Raw genomic sequence first — 22912 nt, 5'->3', positions numbered from 1 at the left:
TCGTAATTGCTGTCACGCCCCGATCCCAACATACGTCCAGAATCGACTCGTGACGTCACCAATACCCGTACATCTAACATACCCCACCTCCGGGATATGTACAAAGCATAAATCAAGATTCAAATTTCATAGCATTTTTCGTACAATTTATGGTTGCATCTAACCTCTTCGTTAGACTACCTACGTACCCTCAATAGGGATCAAGTCATTCGTAGTTCAACGTTCGTCAAACTTTAATCTTTTCGTAAAATACTTATAGTGAAAAAAAAACATAAGGTACCACACTACACATCAACCATAAGCCATACACAATTATCATCTTGTCATGCACGCAGGTATGCTATGCCCACACATATATTTTCCACTTCATCCTTCATATAAATCACTACATTTCACATGATTCTCCATTTCAAGTATGCAACATCTCAAAAAAAAAAAAAAAAACAATCAACGGATCACCATGCTATTCTATAGCCAAAATAGTCAACGAGTCTAATTATAATGACAATAATCACAACCAACATTATTCCATAATCACATCAATCAACAACACATCATATACCAAAATGCAGGCCTAGAGCGACACAGTTTGGCCGAAGCCTACATCTCTGAAGTTGATATCAAATCCAAGGAACTAACAAGTCAATGATACGATTCTAGACCATCACTCAACGAAATCCAAACCAGGATACGATTATGGACCATCACTCAACGGAATCGCAGAGTAAAAAGGATTCCGGACCATCACTCAACGGAATCCAAACAGAACTTAGTTCCGAACCACTCAACAGAACTGAATGGAAATCCAAGAAGCATAACTACGGCTTGAAGGAACAAGACAGGATTCAAGTTACTCAATTCACGAAGACTCAACGAAACGAACTAATATCGAGGAATAAATCCCCATCACAATGGGTTATCGGTCCATTACTAGATCTCACATCTCTCAAGCAATTCAATATGTATTTTAATCACATGACACAACCATTTCCAATACACAAGTCAAATCACATTTCACTACATCATACCAATCACTATGCTTCTAACATTATATCTCAATCCATAGCTTGTAACATGTCAGAGAATCACGAAGCACAATATTAATATTTAATTACGTTAATCAATCAGTGAGATAGCACATCATTTCACGAGTTTAATTAAAGAACTCTACATAATTCCCTACTTGGGTTATGAATAATAACATGGTAATTCTAATTTGTATGCACAAGATCCATTTTGCGTAATTCTCATTCACTCGAATCTAAGATTCTAAGATAACCTTATGGAAATAAGCAAAAGCAAGGATTCCGAACCACTCAACGAAGTCCAACAACACTGGGTTCCGGACCACTCAACGGAACCAAATTACAAGTATGAGATAATCAATAAAAAGAAAGACCATTGATTATAGTTTATAACCTCAAATATAAGTTCGTAAATATGAAAACATAATCAAGTCTCTAATAACTCCGAAGGAGTCACCTAAACATCCAACGACTTATCCCATTCAAACCACCAAGATTCTCAAAAAACCATCATTCATATGTAAATTAAAACTAGGGCTAGAAGGACGCAGTTCAACTGAAGCCCACATAAGTAACCAAACAGGAAATGGCCCCCCCAAAGCAGATTAACCAAGCAGAGCCACCCTTGAGAAAATAACCAAGTAGGCAGTGACCCTCAATGCGGATTAACCAAGCAGAGTCACCCCTACAACTATTAGGAAGTGATCACCCAATGCGGATTAACCAAGCATGATCATTCCTAAGCATACATGGCCATAAGGATTGCCCAACGCAATTTACCTAAGCGCGATCCATATATAATATGGCCCCCCAATGCGGATTAACCAAGCAGGGTCAAAATAATCAGGTAGGTAGTGATCACCCAATGCGGATATACCAAGCATGATCACTTATAGAATGCGTATGGTCCCCCAATGCGGATATACCAAGCAGGACCATCAATGTACAACTACTACATGGTGTAGTAAACTCAACACCTCAACTTATCCACATCTCAACCCCTATGAGTTACAACGTAGTCACCTACACCATCAACTTCTCGAGGTCACCACTAATATGTCACCCAAGCATATAAGTGCTACAACATACTTCCAATAGAATTCTAGGATCACATTGTCATAAAAATAATTATACACATGAATCACATTACTAAAAAGATAATTTAACTCACATATGTCACAACGATCATCAGTACCAAGCCAAATCATGTTTAATAATCATAGGCCTTTGGCTAAATATATAAAAATCACATTTATAAAACCAACTCATCTTCACAAAGGATACTAACATATGAAATTAAGGTAATAACCATATCACATATATTCAAGTCACTCTCTAATCAATGTAGGCCCACTAGACTTCACTTAGTCCCCTGTAGTACTAATTTTAGTAATTAGGACGTTTCGAGACATGTTGACCAAAAGTCAACTCTCGGTCAAAGGTAATTCAATCTGGAAGATGCACACATATGATTTTGGATCTGTAACTTTCCAAAGTCCACATTATGCTCAAATAACAACATACTAAAATCTCAACACGATCCGACAGTCGGATCTCCACCAATTTCAAAATTCAAGTGGCGGTCAACATTTAATTTTACCAACTTATAAATCCAATTAAGGAAGATCCGTATGTCGGACTATCGATCTGTAAGTTTCTATGATCCACAAATATTATTTCTATCACGCATTAAGGTTTGGTGGCGATCCAACGGTCGGATCGTCAAATCATATTTTAACCTAACCACGTATCATAATGAAATTAGGTTCAAACAATCAAACCATATCATAATGATATCAATTATGAAAATCAGGGCATCTAATTGAACTTAAAAAGACACCGTTGGCCCACTGGCCAGGCCACAGCCACGGGTGGCGGTCGGCCACCCCGACTTGCCGAAAAATTCAACTATTTTTAAAAATTACCAAAATTTAAAAAAATGAATATCTCAAAGAGTAGAGCAAACTTTATACATGTGGCCAAGTCCAATTTGGCCGGGAAACACCTCAATTTCACTCAAACCCGTCGAAAACCTAGAAAATGGTGTGCTTTGATTCGGCTTCCAATCGAACTCCGACACCTCCAACACTGCTTAGGCTTTGTTCCTGGGGTTGAGGGAAGTCTTTTGGTGGTGGTCATGGATGGTGAAACTTGCCGGAGCCACCGGGAAAAGGGATAAAGCCGCCGGAACACCCGTGGGTTTGTGGCTTCGAACTCGAAAAATGGGAAAGAAATTGGGAAATATAACACTACCAGGCTGTAGGGCTCATCAAGAGCTTTCTATAGACACCAAGATCACCCAAAACGGAGATCGGATGAAGGAGATATGAGCGGGTCAAGAATGGAGTTTCGCGGGTCAAAAATGACCCAACTCGGGTCTCCCTCCTTTCCCCTCCTTGCTCTCTCCTGATTGGGCTGCTTCTCACCTTTCTAAAATCTGATTGGTTCCTTCCCCCTTTTATTAAACTCCCTTAACCTTTAACCCACAATTAAATAATTCCCATAATCTATTGTTCACAACTTCAAACGTCCGTAACTTTATCGTTATAACTTGGACTCGCAAACGGCTTTTGCCTATGCACTCATGGCTTCGAGACCTATTCGAAAACGTTACTTGTGACCTCAAAAGGTCAACGAATTTTAAATAATTATTTTTCAAACTTCACTCTTGGTAACTAGTTTAATTAAAATCTAAATTCAAACAATTTAAAATAAATTCTCGAGAAATAATACAAAATCTCAATAGTACAAATACGTAGATTATAACAGTGAAATCCAGGAACAGGATTTCACAATTGCCGTGATTGGTTATTGCTTTGTTGACCAAAACAAAACAAAACGAAACAAAAAAAAAGTAAAGGTATTTGCTGCTCCAATTAGGCAGCAAGCATTAATTCATCAAGTGGGTTGTTCCCACTTTACCTTGTTTTTTTTTTTTATTGCTTGTTGTGACGTGAGCAATGCTTGTGTAGTGTGGTTGTGCGTACTTGTTGTTTTGTCTGTGATGTGCAATGTGTAGAGACTGATGTGCAGGTGTTATTACAATGACCAATATCGGTTGGATTTTAGATTCCGATGCAACGGATCATATGACGTATGATAGAACTTTGTTTCAGTCCATGAAAGATCCTTATAGAAAGTGTGTGGCAACTGCCAATGGTACTACTGCGGGAACAGTGTCTCTTACACCCTCTCTTCCCTTACATAATTGTTTATTGGTTCCATCATTGTCCCATCACTTATTGTCTGTACCTCAAGTCACTGAACAATTGGATTGTGTTGTATTAATATATCCTTCACTTTGCTAGCTTAAGGATATTCAGACAAATGAGATCATTGGGCGTGGCACTAAGAGAGAGGGGCTATATTATGTGGATGATGTGGTTCCTGGAAGAGCTAATTTGGTTCACACATCACGTAATAGTAATCTACAGAAGGTATTGTTATTGCATCGTCGTTTGGGGCATGCATCGTTTGGTTATTAGAAACATATATTACTTGATATGTTCAGTGGTATTGAAGACTCAGAATTGAAATGTGAAGTATGTATTTTAGCCAAAAGTCATCGTGCTTCATTCCCTCCAAGTATGACTAGAAGATCTTTTCTGTTTGCGCTAGTACACTCTGATATGTAGGGGTCTTCCTCTGTTAGTACTTCTACAGGAATTAGGTGGTTTGTTACTTTCGTGGATGATTGCACTCGTATGACGTGGTTGTATGTGTTGAAAAATAAAAGTGAGGTTTATGATGTGTTTCGTTTGTTTCAACAGATGATTAAAACTCAGTATTCTTCTGATATTAAAGTTTGCATTCTGACAATGGTGGAGAGTACATAAATTCTGAGTTATCCCGGTTTCTACAAGATCGTGGAATTATTCATCAAACTACATGTCCGTATACTCTGCAACAAAATGGGGTTGCTGAGAGGAAAAATCGTCATATCTTGGAAACTGCTTGTGCCTTGCTTATTGGTGCGTCCGTGCCTAAACAGTTTTGACCTAAAGCCGTTACCAATGCCGTGTATGTGATTAACCGTATGCCATCCCGAGTTGTGGACTTTGTACACCTCTCCAAGTGTTGATAGAATTTGTTCCCGTACTGTCCACTAATACTCTCACTCCTCGTGTGTTTGGATGTGTAGCCTATGTTCATATTCACAAGATTCATCGTAGTAAATTAGATCCATGTGCTCTCCGGTGTGTCTTTCTTGGGTTTACTCCCCAACATAAAGGGTATAAGTGCTACCACCCTGAAACTCGCCACATGTATGTGACCATGGATGTTACTTTCTCAAAATTCGAGTATTTTTATGCTTCGATTCCATCACCTTCTCATCACCAGGGGGAGAATACTAGTGATGATCTTGGGTGGTTGGAGATACCAGATAATGTAATATGTAGCTCAAGGGGACCGTGTGTTGAAAACAAAAATTGTGAAGGCTCTCGGCAAGACACTACCGAGAATGAATACAATGAAGACAGTGAGGTTCTCAACCATAGCCTGTCGAAAATTGGACAACTGTTCAGCTGTCGAGCACCAAAACAATTGATGCTTCTCAGCAACAGTCTGGCGAGTATGATGCAGAGTAGCGGCAGGAGTCTGCCAAACCAACAGCTGCCGAACACGAACCCGTTCCCCCTCTCTCAAGCTCAATAGTGCCACCCAATGTGTCTTCTCTAAATATTCTTGAGGTAAGTAAAACTAATGCTCATGTAACTAATCCGGATAATATTATGAGTACGTATAAGTTGCCAACAAGGCAAAATCGTGGTGTTCCTCCTGACAGGTTTTCTCCTGAAGGAAAAGTGAAGTATCCAATAGCTAATTATGTGTCATGCTCGAACCTTGCACCAGAACGTCAAGCCTGGGTAAATAATGTGGAAGCAATCCAAGCACCAACGCTAGTTGAGGAGGCCTTAAAGGATCCTAAATGGGCTGCTGCAATGGATAAAGAAATGATGGCACTGCATAAGAATGATACGTGGGAGGTAACGGAGCTACCAAAAGGAAAAAACTGGTTGGGTGTAGATGGGTCTTTACAATCAAATACAAGGCAGACAGATCAGTGGACATGTATAAAGTAAGGTTAGTAGCAAAGGGTTATACACATACTTATGGTGTTGATTATCAGGAAACTTTTTCTCCAGTAACGAAGATGAATACAATACGAGTTCTTATTACTTTAACTGCAAATTTGAATTGGCCACTGAAACAATTTGATGTAAAAAATGCTTTTCTTCATGGGCATTTGAAAGAAGAAGTATATATGGATTTTCCTCCGGGGTATAACGCCGAAAGGAAAACCGAAGTATGTAGGTTGCAAAAGTCACTTTACGGGCTTAAGCAATCACCTCGTGCATGGTTTGGTAGATTCACTCAAGTTATGAGGAGGATTGGTTATTATCAAATTCACTCTGATCACACGTTATTTGTGAAACAGAGAAGTGGTAAAGTGACGGCCTTAATTATTTATGTGGACGACAAGATAATAACGGGTGATGATTCGGAGGAGATGATGAAATTAGAAAAAAGTCTTGCCGCTGAATTTGAGATGAAGAATTTGGGAGATTTGAAATATTTCCTTGGAATGGAAGTCGCTTGGTTATCAAGAGGTATTTTCTTGTCTCAACGTAAATATGTTCTGGATTTATTAAAGGAAACAGGCATACTGGGATGTAAACCTGTGGAAATTCCCATCACAAAGAAACATTATTTGGGGATTTATCCAAATCAAGAACCGGTTGACAAAGGTAGATATCAAAGGCTAGTGGGGAGGTTGATTTATTTGTGTCACACTCGTCCGGATATTGCCTATGCCGTAAGTGTGGTTAGTTAGTTTATGCACTCACCAAGTGTGGATCATATGGTGGCAGTAATGAGAATCTTGGCATACTTAAAGTCTGCCCCGGGAAAGGGAATTTTGTATGAACATCATGGATATATGAGGATTGAGGGATATACTGATGCTGATTAGGCAGGTGATATGACTGACAGACGGTCTACATCTGGGTATTTCACATTTGTTGGAGGTAATTTAGTTATGTGGCGGAGCAAGAAGCAGAATGTGGTATCACGGTCCCCTGCCGAAGCCGAGTATAGGGGTATGGCACATGGTGTGTGTGAGATCCTTTGGGTACGAAAGTTGCTTTGGGGTCTTGGTTTTACACAGAAAGAGGCGATGAAATTGTATTGTGACAATAAGTCTGCTAGAGAAATAGCTGAGAATCCGGTGCAGCATGACAAGACCAAGCATGTTGAGGTTGATAGACATTTTATCAAAGAAAAGTTGGAAAAGAAGATTGTGTCAATACCGTTCATGAACTCAGAGGAACAACTTGCGGATATCCTTACTCATGCCATGTGTAATAGGAGGTTCGATAACTCACTTATCAAGTTGGGCATGTATAACATCTATGCTCCAACTTGAGGGGGAGTATTGGTGTGAGTCTATATTTTAGGAGAAAATGAATGTAAATATTTTGTAATTACATGTTTTAGGAAGGATACTGTGTTCTTTATTGTTTTTTGTTTCCTTTTGTAACAAGTATTGTATGTACTTTCATTCAGGATTATGGAATACAGAAAAGTTAAGCCATAAAATTCTATAGAATTCTGGTTTTAATGGACCATAATTAGGGATTTCGGTCGATATTGTGGATAACTTTCCGCGTTGATGTGTTGTTAGTTGGCACTTACGAGCTGGTTTAGTAATTGCTTAATGTTTCTCATCTGATCAGATGTTTCTGACTTTGGCATATGTATTATATGTACATATATTGTTGGATTCCTGTTTGAATCTGTTCAATGCAAGTAGGAAAGGAAACGGACTCCTTCTCGTTCGATTCCATGATTCGTATTACGACTGTAACGACCATTGAAACTCACATAAAGAGCTTTCTCTATTACAATTGTGGTACAATTGAACCTAACAGGTATTCTTGTGTTTTGCTAATGTTGAGGATAGTAGATGATGTTTAAATTCTTTAAAGTTATTTTGAATTAAAAATCTAGTTACTAGTTACAGATAACTAAGAAATTCCCTATGAAATTCCATAATCAGTTTATTTCCACCATAGTAATATCCTCTCTGTTGAAATGAGTCGAGAAGTCAGAGACAATACGTTTTAATCTGGCAGCCCTGATTGCAAAGACTTCAACTTTTTCGTGGGACTTGACAGTTTGGTCTGAGATGGGTTAGCCGGAAAATGAGGTAAATGTCGCCACCCAACCTATAAGTTCTTTTCCATAAATATCACCTTTCTCAAGATGTGTAGTGCTTGACGAGCCACTTTCTCCGCCGATACTACTAGTCTTGTAGGTAAGTACGGTGCCCTGCGTGATGAAAAGCATCATATCCAGTGGCTCCCCCTCTCGAGTAATATAGCTACCATGACCATAGTTAACTGGCTCAAGATGCTCCATGATTGCTTCCAAAACTTGTCTGTTTATGTTTTCAAGCCCTGGCACCTGGGGTTAATTCATACATGTAATTAGAAACTTACAAATACATCGATAAGATCCTATAAGCAACATCATTTTACTAATACGGATGATAATCAACTGTTCAAAAGTACACTCACGAAAGCACGCGAAAAGAACTCAAAGGGGAGTTCATGCTCCTATCTATATAATAGCTTGAATTCGTCAACTAGATTATTCGAAAAACCATCTACTGCCAAAAGTTTATAGAACACTATATATAGAGATATGTATATGGAGATATATTGAGAAAGATAGGACATTAGGAACTTACATTCTTTAGTGTAGCCAAGAAGAGATGGCGCTTTATATGTTTCTTAAGTGTAACGAGAAGATATTCTCCGCAGGATTATCTTCGTCCTCGTCAAGTGCTTCTATTACTAATTGCCAATACGCATGTCACTCTAGGAAGACCATATTCAGATAACATGAAACCTATTCGTGGAATTATGACTTTACTCCTCCGTATGGCCCATATCCTATATGTTCTGCTAGTTGCCTGCATAAATGTCTACTCCACAACATGGAGGTTTGGACTTGAGTTTATTAAATCCTGAAATTTACATGCATATATGTAGAAACTACTCAAAAGAAAACAGATATACAAAATATAACTCATCACCGACCTGCAAATGTCCAAGCAGATACATGAATGGTAGCATGCCACTGATCGAAATAAAAATGACAAAGCTGGTTTCCCAGGCATAGGAACTAGTGTTGAGATTTGAAGCAAAAGAACTGAAGAAATCATTGGAGCAATATATTAAAACAATAGTTGAAAAAGGACAACTCAGTGGATGGCTGGATTTGCATGATTGAATTTTGATAATCAATTTCAATTAACCCTTCAAACACCGGTGTACTGTAAAAAAACGTATATGCATGATGATCCAAGAACAAACCCCATATTCGTAAGCCCCATGAGAAACACATCAAGAATTTTTGAGAAAAATTTGTTTTGCCCACTATGCCAGATTGGAGAGTGTCAATGAATATGCCAAAATTGAATGCCATTGGATTTGGTGGATTTGTGGGACATAAATCATTTAGAAATGTGACGTTTCTGAACGTAGTGTTATCACATTGTAAAGTACTTAAGTCGCATTCATTTTCAATTTAACAAGTAGAGATCCAACAATCTATCTCTCATTGAACAAAAAAAAAAGTACCAAAATGCCCCAAGGGTAACAACCCAAGAACTACATTTGTAACTCAACAATATTTACAAGCAACTTATGGAGCAGTTTAACTAAGATAAGATGATAATTTACATGGCTAGCATGAAATTTAATAAACCTAGAATCCATATTTTCTTTGTGGCAGGAATGTTCCTGCTAAATTAACGTGTTCCCTTGTTATAGTCCTTACATTATGTGTACACTGCACGACCTCGGGCAACATATTGCAATAGAATAAGTAAGTTCAAAATCTTCATTCTAGCCAAAGATCTTGAGTCCCTCGTTGTCGGAAGAAAAATTAAAATTACAATCTGTACACAAATGCAACCAGTAATTAACTTTAAGTGTTGTGTGACAAAATCAGCAAAATCAAATTATTCTAATTCCTAAAATATGACTTAAGAGATTACGCCTAAAAGTAATTGGCTTACTTGTGGAATAGGAAGAACGGACATGGATCCTCTCCTTAGCTATTGCCAGGGGATCCTAGGGATCAATTGATCTCAACCCTTCAAATTGATCCTATGGCCAAGAAATGTCAAGAAGCTTTCAAATTATTTCACGCAACCCAAGATAATTTTGTTTTCCTTTTACCATTCCCGCTCATAATCCACTTCTTTCTCCTCTCTCTCTCTCTCCTCTCTCTCTCTCTCTCTCTCGCTCATAATCCACCTGTGGCGGCGCGTGACCAGTGGATCGCCGATGCTATTTTACACTAAATTGATATCTTGATCTCAGATTTGTTATCCATATGATGTGATTTGATTATTGTGAATCTAGTTTGATTAAGGTGCGTTACTTGATAATTATATGAATCGACGATCTGACCGTTAGATCGTCACCAAAATTCAATACGTTATAGTACATAATATTTGAAAATCATAGGAACTTACAAATCGGGAATCCGACATGCGGATCTTCCCGAATTGAATTTGTAAGTTCATAAAATAAAACGTTAACCGGCTGATTTTGGCAATTGGCGGAGATCCAACCATTGGATCGTAAGGAAACTTTATTATGATATTTTAGAAGCATAATGTGAATCTTGGGAAGTTACGGATCAGAAATCCGAGGTGTGGATCTTCCAGATCGAGTTACGTAAGGTTGTAGACCCTATCGTCGATCTTTGACCGACAGTTGACTTTTGGTGAATGGGTCTCAAATCATTCTAGAACGTCTTTGGGGATGTGTTTTATGTAAGTTACGTGTTCTATTGATAAGGATTTTGAGGTGTGGTTTGATAATTGTTATAGGCGCCGATCATTCGTGACGCCTCGATATTTGTGCTAAGGAGTTATAGCGCGGACTCCAGGTGAGTGGACTTTTGTTTTCTATATATACGTATTTATGTTTTACGATTTCCAAAAATTGTTTTTAAATGAATTTACGATTTAAATGCCATGTCAATGATGCATTATATTTTAGTATTTGCATTAGAATAGTTTTGCATACTATTGAATGATGATGCGGAGGCCCAGGTAAGCTTCAGGTGAGTACATTATGATAATGGTGGTTGCATTGTGTATGGTTATGCGTAGATGCATTTAAAGCTAATTATCCTGCACCGCGGTGTTAGTGCTCCCGCCCGAGGCCAAGGCACAGCCTTCACGTGATCGTTCACCTCCCGCACCGCACGCTCACCTTGGATCCAAGTTTGGTGCCAACCTGTCGTACAAACCACATTAGGTGGTTCCGACTCGTAGGTGACCCACAATTCATCGCACAGCCTTCACGTGATCGTAGTACTTGAGCGTACTTTTTACACCCAGCCTGTCGTACAAACCACATTAGGTGATTCCGACTTGTGTGCAGGACTAGGTTGATGAGCTATAGGTTCAGTTGTACAGGTCACATTAGGTGGCTCTGACTCACATACTATTTTATATTGATTTCACACCTGGCTTACATCTTTTAGTGTTAAAACATTATGACATGGCATATTTCAATTTTTTACTAGCCTTGTGCATTGGTTTTCGTATATATGTAATATTATTTTCTAGAAACTACACGGGTTTTACAGCGAGGGGTTATAACGTTTTCAAAAGGTTTTTATTAAAATTTTATTTTCAAGCCCACTCACCCTTGTTTTTCGCCCCTCCAAGTTTTAGCTGCTGAAAGTTCGTATAGACGAGGATTCTTAGCGAATCTCAGTATAGATGGCGACCTTTAAGGGTATGATCCTTACCCACACTATTGTACTTTACTTATGCTCCAACGTCGCACGTGAAATGGGTTCATTACCGCTCACAGCGCACTCTTGTCTTTAGGCACTTTTAGGTTTAAATTTTTTCACATTTTCCATATCACTATACTTTATGGCTTCGTCACCTTCCAGGTGTTGGCCAGCACAGCTCGTTTCGGAGTCCTAGTGGACATTCCGGATCGGAATATGTCATTATTTGACTTAACTATGTGACACCTAGTACGCATCATTGTTTTTCATCGAGAGTTAAATGAAGAAACTAAGAATTGAGGGTTTTTTTTTTTTTTTGTTATTTTCCCTCGGTGGTTGAATTTTGTCAAAGATATTTTTCTATTGATTTTAGTAATCGTGTGCATCTCGTTTTCTCTTTATTCATGTTCTTTCTTTTCCACTTCTTCACTTTACTGAGAAAATAACAAAAATTCTTGTCAACATTATTTATTTATTTTTAGCTAAGAAACTTCATTTTAATTATTTGACTCAACTATGTGACACATGGGTACGTATCATTGTTTTTCATCGAGAGAAAAAAGAAGAAAATATGAATTGAGGTTTTTTTATTTTCCCCCAGTGGTTTAATTTTTTTTCAAAAATATTTTTCTATTAAGTTTGGTAGTTGCGTGCTTCTCATTTTCTCTTTATCTCATTCCTTCTTTTTTTTTTGTCACTTATTCACTTTACCAAGAAAAGTGTCACATCCCGGCCCGGGGCGGATCACTTCCCGGGCCCGCTCCACCACCGTAACACGATATTGTCCGCTTGGGCCCCGACCACGCCCTCACGATTTTGTTTCTGGGAACTCACACGAGAACTTCCCAGTGGGTCACCCATCATGGGATTGCTCTCACGCGCTACTCGCTTAACTTCGGAGTTCCAATGGAACCCGAAGCCAGTGAACTCCCAAAAAGCCTCGTGCTAGGTAAGGATGAGAATATACATTTAAGGATCACTCCCCTAGGCGATATGGGATGTTACAAAAAGAATGAAAATTCTTGTCAATATTGTTTTTTTTTTTAACTAGGAAACTTGGTTTTAATTTTTTGCACTCGACTATGTGACACCTTCACATCATTGGTTTTTGTCAAGAGATAAATAAAGAAACTAAGAATTTTTTTTTCTCTCTCCTAGTGGTTTAATTTTGTCAAAGATATTTTTTGTATTGATTTTTGCAATAGCGTGCATCTCGTTTTCTCTTTATTCATGTTCTTTTCTTTTCCACTTATTCACTTTACTAAGAAAAGAACGAAAATTCTTGTCAACATTTTTTTTACCTAAGAAACTTCATTTGAATTATTTGACTCGACTCTGTTACACCTAAGTTCAAATTACTTTTTTTCATCGAGAGATAAAAGAAGAAAAATGAATTGAGGATTTTTTTTTCCCAAGTGCTTTAATTTTTTTCAAAGATAGAAACTTCGTTTGAATTATTTGACTCAACTATGTTACACAAGAGTTTGCATTACTGTTTTTTGTCGAGAGATAAATGAAGAAAAATGAATTGAGGATTTTTTTTTTCCCAAGTGGTTTAATTTTTTCAAAGATACTTTTATATTGACTTTAATAGTCGCGTGCATCTCGTTTTCTCTTTATTCTCGTTCTTTTATTTTCCACTTATTTACTTTACCAAGAAATGAATGAAAATGATCATGTCAACATTATTTATTTTTTTATTTTTAGTTAAAAAACTTGATCTGTCTACTTTTTTTTTTAAAGGAAGAAGGAAAAAAGAAAAAGAAAAAGAAAAGAGAGAGAGCTAGATGCACTACAAGGAACCGAAAAAACCAGAGGGAGAAGGAAAAAAAGAAAAGAATGGGAGGACAATTATCATCTATTTGTACCATCTTTCTAATAGAGGTAAGGAATCAATATTTGTGGGTTCAATCTTTATTGAAGAGATGGTACAAATAAATGTTGAGAATCATATCTTGGCAAAAAAAGTCGGGGCGGGAGAGAGATAGTATTAGTCAATTTCTCAATGGAATTGTTGAGGGGAGTCTTTGGATTGCTGCTTAATACTTCAATATATGACTGTAACAGCCATTGGAACTCACATAAAGAGCTTTCTCTAGTACAATTGTGGTACACTGCTTGTTCCTTTTTGACATATTTTGGTAGAATTAGAAAGACTTGAGTTGATGAAAATGTTTCGGAATTAGGTTCACATAGTCACATGCATCATACGCTGCGTTTGGATGACCTATACAGGTTGATGTAAGCTAAAATTTTGGAATAATGATAGGGAGACTAAATTTAGAGATAAAAATTGCAAACTAAATTATGTGTCACTAGTAGAAATGAGCATGTCTATCAACGCTTAAACAATAAACCAATCATCAAATTTCATGTCCTTTAGTTTTCAAAATTTAGTCTCTCTTGCATTACTCAAAATTTTAAGCTTCATGTAGTAATGTAGCTCGACGTAAGTGCACTGACTCCTTGTTCCCATTTTTAAGACTATCGATCATATCCAAGTTATAGCGGTCATGGAAAACCAGGTCCAATTGGTTAAAGCATCTAGAGTTGATAGTTGATAGTTCGATTTGGTCGATAGTTGTCAGCTTGGTTAACTAGTATAATTTGGTGTGCTTGTAGCGGGCTTGTTCTAGTGAAAAGAGATTTCTCAATTAGAAAAACACATAAGATTTGTTCGAAACTGTAAACGGAACATGTTAGGGCACACTTACCTAGAAACAAGGAGATGAACTAATGGCTTGATTCTATCTTAAGGTACGTAAGCAATGTAACCTAAGAGTTAGAAGCAATCACAAATTAAGAGGAATTTAATTGGTACTACGTAATCAATTCATAATTTTAATCACCTCTCGGGGTTAAATTTTCGAATTGTGACAGATTAGTATTAGAGCCTAGGTTAATATCTCGGAACAAGGAGTATCAAAATGAATGTATGCCAATACGAATGCCTATTGAACCTGACGTTATTACACCACGTGAGATAGAGATGGAAGTCTTGGTAATGTGTGATTACTAGTATGAGATTATGAGTCATGGACTCTATTTGAAGTTCAGTAGATCTAGTATATCAAGGTATCTCACGTATTGTACTTTGTATGATTAGATATTTGTTTGATACATGGCAGTGATAGAGAATATGTTTACTATGTAAATCATGTTGAGTGTGATGGGTAATGTGTGATGATGTGACTGCACCATGTAGCAGTGTGGTACATGGGTGATCTAGCTTGATTAATCCGCATCAGAAAATCAAACTATTAGATGCATGTTTATGGTCCTTCTTGGTTAATCTGTATTGCGGGACCCCGCATTCGAAGGAGGATCATGCTTAGTATATAAATAATGAGTGATCTCTACCTAAGTTATTAGATGCATGCATAGTCTTGCTTGGTTAATCCGTATTGGGAGACCATGCTTCGTGTATTTGCGAAGGGTGATCACTGTTTAGTATTATATGAAATGATCTTGCTTGGTTAATCTGCAATGGGGCACCATACACATTCTAGGAGTGATCATGCTTGATATATCCGCAATGGATGTGTAAACACGGAAATTCCTGAAACAAGAACAAGGTGTACAAAATAATATTTGTATTAATGATTTAGGGTTACAATCTCTTCTACAAATTTAGCCTCTGATTCTATCTTTGTAATGGGTAGATTTGTTGTTGTTGATCCAAAAGGCCGTCGGGGCTTGATCTTTAGGATGAACGGATGATGAATGATGAACACTTTCTTCGAGGGCCGTCGGGGCTTGATCTTGAATTAGTGGAAGTTTCTTCAAGGGCCGTTGGGGCTTGATCTTGAAGGAGGATTTTGACGAAGAACGAAGAGGGCTTTCTTGATTCTTCGGAATTTGCTTGAAAGCTTTAGAGTTTCAAGGCTTCAAGGCTTTGGTGTGGTGTGAATTCTCTTCCAATTTGGGAGTAGAGAAAATGTATGTAAAATCCTCTCCTTGATTCTTTGATGGAGGAGCCTATTTATAGGCTTTGGGAATGAATCACCACCATCCATTTGTTTTGGTGGAAGTTGTAGGTGAATTTTGGTGGATGTTGTAGGTGAAACTTGGTGGATGTTTGTAGGTAAAACTTGGTGGATGTTGTAGGTGAACTTGGGTGGAAGTTGTAGGTGAACTTAGTGTATGATGTAGGTGAAGTGAATGAAGGTTGTAATTTTAATACAATGGTCAACATTTATTTCACCAAAATTTAAATGTTTACAAATGTAATCTTAATGCAATGGCTAACATTTATGCCACCGAAATTTCAATGTCTACAGTAGCCCTATGGCCTGATCGATTAGAGATGACCTTAAATTCTCTAGTTTTTCTAAAATTCCTAATGGACAACCAAAGAGAAGAAGGAAAAAAAAAAAGTAGTGTTGCACTTATCATTTAATAGAGATAAGGTCTATTAAACGGAAGTAGATTCCATTCTTATTAAACAGATTGTACAAATGATGGTACAAATAGTTGGTAAGAATGATATTTTTTAGAAGAAAAAAAAAATGAGAGAAGGGAGGGCAGATTAGGATTATCTCCCCTCCTCTTTCCATCCACTTATATCCTCTCATCTTACATTCTCTTATTTTGTCTTTCTTTTACTATAAAAAAATTAATATAAGATGTTGATGTGATTTAACCGTGAGCGTTCAAATAGAAGAGAAATGAAGGGGAGGGAAAAAAAAAAGAGAAAAAATAATCCTACTACTCCAGAGAGGGGTCACTTGCACAGAGCCCCATATCGACAGAAGGGGAGAAAATGTAGGATTGGCACTGGCCTGCTCACGTCCCCAAATCGAACCCACTCGCGTCGACGAAGACCCATCGACTCAGCCCACCGGCCATGGCTGCGATCATAGCTCGGAAATTTCTCTAGGCTCTCCGCGTCAGACAGCTCGTGAGTTTGTCCTCTGCCCTAACTCCCCTTTTCTTATCCTCCGTTTGGATTCCGAGAAAATCCGGAAAAATTGAATGCCATGTTTTTATTTGGTTGCTACTGGTGAATATTTCGAATCAGCTAGCCCACGCTGCATAGCAACAAATTACAGGACCACAGCGCTTTCTTTTTCTTTATGTGTAGAAATTTAGATTAGAATGCTGGTTTTAATGGACTATAATTAGGGATTTTTTCGGTCGATATTGTGGATAACTTTCCGCGTTGATGTGTTGTTAGTTGGCACTTACGATCTTGTTTAGTAATTGCTTAATGTTTCGCATCTGATCAGTTGTTTCTGACTTTGGCATATGTATTGTCATTTGTGATAAAACACAAGCCAATACCTAGCTACAACCTTGACTGTGTGGTAATGGTGGGTACTGAGGAGAGGAATTGCACAGCAAGAAAAGGAAATTTCTAATTGTTTTTCATATATGCTTTTCAATCCACTAGCTGAGGCTTTTAACCCACAAGCCAGCCCTTACATTCGCGAGAGTGCCATCTGGCATAACAACAACTCAATTAAAACTAAAACCCACAATTAACAAGACTATTACAATCTAATCCTTACTCTAATACAATCTGACCCCCATTATTTAACTACTACTTCATAGTGATCCAAGGATTCACTAATAGGCCAATTGCAAGATCATAACATTTACTCCCGCCTTCGAAAAAACCTTGTCCACAAGGTTAAAGAGAGAAAGCAGGGAATCGAGCTTGGAAGTCTTCAAAGTCCTCCCATGTTGCAGAACTGGCATCTTGATCCTGCCACTGAACAAGCAATTGAACGCCGGCAGAATTACCCTTCTTATACATGCGCCTGGAAAGAATGGAGGCAGGAACCAACTGTTGAAGACCATCTTCTGTAACTTGGGGCAACAGGTTGTTGGCTACCACATTCGGCCCTAAGTGCTTCTTAAGACTGCTGACATGAAAAACAAGGTGGACTTTAGACATGGCAGGAAGTTCAAGTTTGTAAGCCACATCACCTACTCGGCTGAGAACCTTATAGGGACCATAGAACCTGGGTAACAGTTTATGATAACTGTGTGCAGCCAAGGATTGGAGTTGATAAGGAATAAGTTTTATATAAACCATATCGCCAACTGCAAAACTCCGTTCCAATCTCTTTTGATCAGCTTGTGACTTCATCCTTGTCTGAGCTAATTCAAGGTTCCTTTTCAGAATCTCCAAAACCTTGTCCCTCTCAACCAAACATTGCTCCACAGAAGCGAACTTTGTAGAACCAGGTTCATACGGTGTGATATGAGGTGGGGAATAACCATACACTAATTCGAAGGGTGTGAACTTAGAAGAAGTGTGGTATGAGGTATTGAAACACCATTCGGCCCACGATAACCATTGTACCCATTTTTTAGGTTGACCTCCAACAAAACAGCGCAGGTAGGTTTCCAAGCAGCGGTTCATAACCTCAGTTTGACCGTCAGTTTGAGGATGGTAGCCCGAACTCATACACAACTTGGCATTGTGCAGTTTGAATAACTCTTTCCAGAAGGCGCTTATGAAGATCGGATCACGGTCACTGACTATAGAGTTGGGCATGCCATGGAGTTTGAAAATATGCTCAAGAAAAAGCTGTGCTACACTAGCCGCTGTATATGGATGTGCCATAGGAACAAAATGACTATATTTGGACAGCCGATCAACCACCACCATGATAACAGTCTTACCCTTGCAATTAGGAAGTCCGACGATAAAGTCCATGCTTATATCAGCCCAAATTCGTTCAGGAATTGGAAGAGGCATCAGTTTTCCAGGAGGTGCCACTGTTTCATACTTATGTTGTTGGCAGATGTGACACTCCGAAACGAAGAGTTTGACATCATTCTTCATACTCGGCCAATAAAAGTCCTTCTTAAGCTTGTGGTAGGTTTTAATCACACCTTGATGACCTGCAGCAGGTATGGAATGATAAGCTTCGACAAGCTTGGTGCGCCAAGGAGAGGAAGGGCTTAACAATATCCGTGCCTTGTACCGTAAAAACCCATTCTGGAAAGAGTAATTAGAAGATGTAGGGGTGGAGTACCTAACAATTTGTATGTACATATATTGTTGGATTCCTGTTTGAATCTGTTCAATGCAAGTAGGAAAGGAAACGGACTCCTTCTCGTTCGATTCCATGATTCGTATTATGACTGTAACGACCATTGAAAATCACATAAAGAGCTTTCTCTATTACAATTGTGGTACAATTGAACCTGACAGGTATTCTTGTGTTTTGCTAATGTTGAATAGCTGAATATATAGTTATTTTGAGTAAAAAATATAGTTACTAGTTACAGATAACTAAGAAATTCCCTATGAAATTCCATGATCAGTTTATTTCCACCATAATAATATCCTCTCTGTTGAAATGCGTCGAGAAGTCAGAGACAATACGTTTTAATGTTGCAGCCCTGATTGCAAAGACTTCAACTTTTTCGTGGGACTTGACAGTTTGGTCTGAGATAGGTAAGCCGGAAAATGGGGTAGATGTCGCCGCCCAACCTATAAGTTCTTTCCCATAAACATCACCTTTCTCAAGATGTGTAGTACTAGTCTTGTAAGCAAGTGCAATGCCCTGCGTGATGAAGAGCATCCTATCCAGTGGCTCCCCCTCTCGAATAATATAGCTACCATCAGAATAGTTAACTGGCTCAAGATTCTTCATAATTTCATCCAACACTCGTCTGTCTTTGTTTTCAAGCCCTGGCAACTGGGGTTAATTCATACATGTAATTAGAAACTTAAGAATACATCGATAAGATCCAATAAGCAACATCATGTTACTAGGACGGATGATAATCATCTAAGCAACATCATGTTATTAGAAACTTAAGAATTCAGAAGTACACTCACGAAAGCACGCCAAAAGAACTCAAAGGGGAGTTCATGCTCCTATCTATATAATAGCTTGAGTTCGTAAACTAGATTATTCGAAAAACCATCTGGTGCCACAAGTTTATACAACACTATATAGAGCTACGAATAATTGAGAGAGATAGGACATTACTTTCCGTAGTGTAGCCAAGAAGAGATGCCGCTTCATATGTTCCTTAAGTTCCAAAGGAAGTAACGAGAAGATATTCTCCGCAGGTTTATCTTCGTCCTCTTCAAGTGCTTCTCTTACCAATTTCCAAATCGCATATTCTACCCCCTCTTTAAGACCATATTCAGATACCATGAACCCTATTTGTGGAAATATGACTCCCACCCTCTGCCGTATCTGAGATGTTTTGCTAATTGCCTGCATAAATGTCTACACCACAACATGGAGGTTTGACATTGAGTTTATTAAATCCTGAAATTTACATGCATATATGTAGAAACTACTCAAAAGAAAACCAGATATACAATACATAATTCATCACAGACCTGCACATGTCCAAGCAGATACATGAATAGTACCAGGCCACTGATCGAAATAAAAATTACAAAGACGCTTTCCCATGCATAGGTACTAGAGTTGAGGTTTGAAGCAAAAGAACTGCAGAATTCATTGTAGCAATATATTAAAACAATATTTGAAAAGGGACAACTCATTGGACGGCTTGCGTGACTGAATCTTGATAGTCAAACACCGGTACCGGCGTATTGTAAAAAACCCAAGTGCATGAAGCAATATCTAAGAATAAAAATACTTATGTAGGACAAACCTTAGATTTCGAAATCCCCATGAGAAACACATCAAGAGTTTTTGAGGAAAATTTGTTGTTCCCAATATGCCAGACTGGAGAGTGTCAACGAATATGCCAAAATCGTATGCTATTGGATTTGGTGGATTTGTTGGACATAAATCATTTAGAACTGTAACGTTTCTGAACGTAGTATTATCACATTGTAAAGTACTTAAGTTGCATCCATTTTCACTTCGACAAGTAGAGATCCAACAATCTATCTCTCGCTGAACAGAAAAAAAGTACCAAAATGCCCCAAGGACCTAACAAACCAAGAACTACATTTGTAACTCAACGATATTTACAAGCAACTTTAGGGAGCAGTTAAAATAAACTAAGACAAGACAATAACTTACATGGCTAGCAAGGATGTACATGATGAAATTTAAGACACCTGGAATCCATATTCGCTTGTACTTTGCAAGTTGTTTGCTAGTTTCACGTGCTTTCTTGTTAAAGACCGTACATAGTCTATACATTGGATAAGCTCGTGCAACATATTGCAATACAAAAAGTGAGTTCAAAAACTTCATTATATTCAAAGATTTTGAGTTCCTCGTTGTCGGAAGGAAAATTAGAATTACGATCTGTACACAAATTAGTTAAACTTAAGTGTTGTGTGACAAAATCAGCAAAATCAAATTATCCTAATTCCTAATATACGACTTAAGAGATTACGAAAAATAATTTACTCCATAAAAGTAATTGGCTTACTTGTGGAATAGGAAGAACAGCTAAAATGTTTTGTATTGGGGAGACTGGGATTCCCAATTCCGCAAAATCAAGGAAATCTTCCAGTAAGCTCAATGTGCACCACGGACGCAGCACATGATCGATGATTTTAAGTAGATAAGGGAGATCTGTAAATGCTCTCAAAACAATAACTATCTTCTTTAATTTTTCGTCCAATGTGAGACACTTTATATTTTCATTGATGATGGGAACGTACAAGAACAAAGGGTCCACAAGCATCGGGCCAAAAAAAATCATGATGACGAACAAACTGGTTATCCCAATCCATATAGAATGTATACCACGTTTTATTGAATCTATATCGCATTTTATTGATCTATCTCCTCCATCTCTCTTGCCATACCTCCCTTTCGCAAGCTCTAAAATTTGCTCACCTGACAAGCTGAAAAATTAATACACAAGAATTAAACATGAAATTCATTTATTCGATTTGTTTATTCCTATGTCGAACAACCACATTGATCTGATGCAAAAATCCTTTGTTTTAATTTTAAAAGAAAAATAAAATATTAGAGATATTAAGAGAAATATGAAACCTTCCAAGGTTGATTAAATCGTCATCGGAGCTCTCCTTTTTTGGAACTGGTTCATCAGAGTTCATCGTAACTCAGTTTTACTAAGTTATGATGCGTACAAGATCCTTTGAGCTATCAAAGATCCGAATGAGGAGCTTCTTGAAGTTTCAACAAAGTACATATGTTAACTACAACCACTTCATGATGGAGAATAAGTAGGCTAGGAGTTGAATGTCAAGTAAAGGGGTTGAATCCTCTAAGAGAGAAACTAGAAGTGTGATACCTTAATTTGTGTTTTAATTACTTGACTCAACTATGTGATACCATCATTGTTTTTCGTCGATAAATAAATGAAGAAAAAGAATAGGGAAAGGTAGTGTTGATGCACAAAACCGGAGGTCTTGGAACAACGTAAATCCGACCGTGAATCTGCAAGAAATGTAAATAACACAAGATGTATCGTGGTTCACCCCAAGGTTTGGGTTACATCCACACTAATTATTGTATTTCTCTGAGAAGTGAGGGGAGTGAGGGAGAGAGCTTCTGAGGGTGAGAGAACTCTTCCTATGGCCTAAAAATGGTCTCCCCTCATTGTGAGGGTGAGGGGTCCTTTTATAGAATAAGGACTCATCACTTATTACATATTTGCCCCTTCCTTTATCACATAATTACATTTAAGTCCCCCGAGTATTTGTACGAGATCTAAATACGAGGCCCTAAATATGGTATAAACAGTAGTCCCCCAAGTCTTCAATCAAGAGTCTTTTGGCTGGAGACTTGAAATTCAGTTCATGTGTGGGCCGAAATAACTAGATGTTGTCTTGAACTAATGTTCGATATGAGGCGGTGCTCAATCTGAAATGATGCTCAACTAGAAGTAGCACATGCTGCGAGGCTGCGAGGCTCGTGGCTTATGTTGCCTTGGTTAGCTCGGCTTGTAGCGTTGAAGATGAGGGAGCCCCTTTTATAAAATAAGGGTTCGCTCCTCAATACATGAATAATGGGCTAGAGTTGATGTTCGCGGCGAAGCGGTTGCTCAGTAGGCGGCGATGCTCTCTAATGATGGTGAGGGAGTCCCTTTTATAGAATAAGGGCTCGCTCCTCAATACATAAATAATGGGCTAGAGTTGATGTTGCTCTAATGATGGTGAGGGAGTCCCTTTTATAAAA

At 38.1% G+C, this 22912-nt stretch overlaps 2 pseudogenes; both read right to left on the bottom strand.

The window, feature by feature from the left end:
- Positions 1–8178: 8178 nt before the first annotated feature.
- LOC126620264 (cyclic nucleotide-gated ion channel 1-like) lies at positions 8179–9009 on the bottom strand (annotated as a pseudogene).
- Positions 9010–18975: 9966 nt separating this feature from the next.
- Positions 18976–21502, bottom strand: LOC126620253 (cyclic nucleotide-gated ion channel 1-like; annotated as a pseudogene).
- Between the last annotated feature and the right edge of the window lie 1410 nt (positions 21503–22912).

This window comes from Malus sylvestris, chromosome 4, assembly GCF_916048215.2.
Source record: "Malus sylvestris chromosome 4, drMalSylv7.2, whole genome shotgun sequence".
In the NCBI taxonomy this organism is placed as follows: domain Eukaryota; kingdom Viridiplantae; phylum Streptophyta; class Magnoliopsida; order Rosales; family Rosaceae; genus Malus; species Malus sylvestris.
This window is presented reverse-complemented; position numbering and strand designations above follow the sequence as displayed.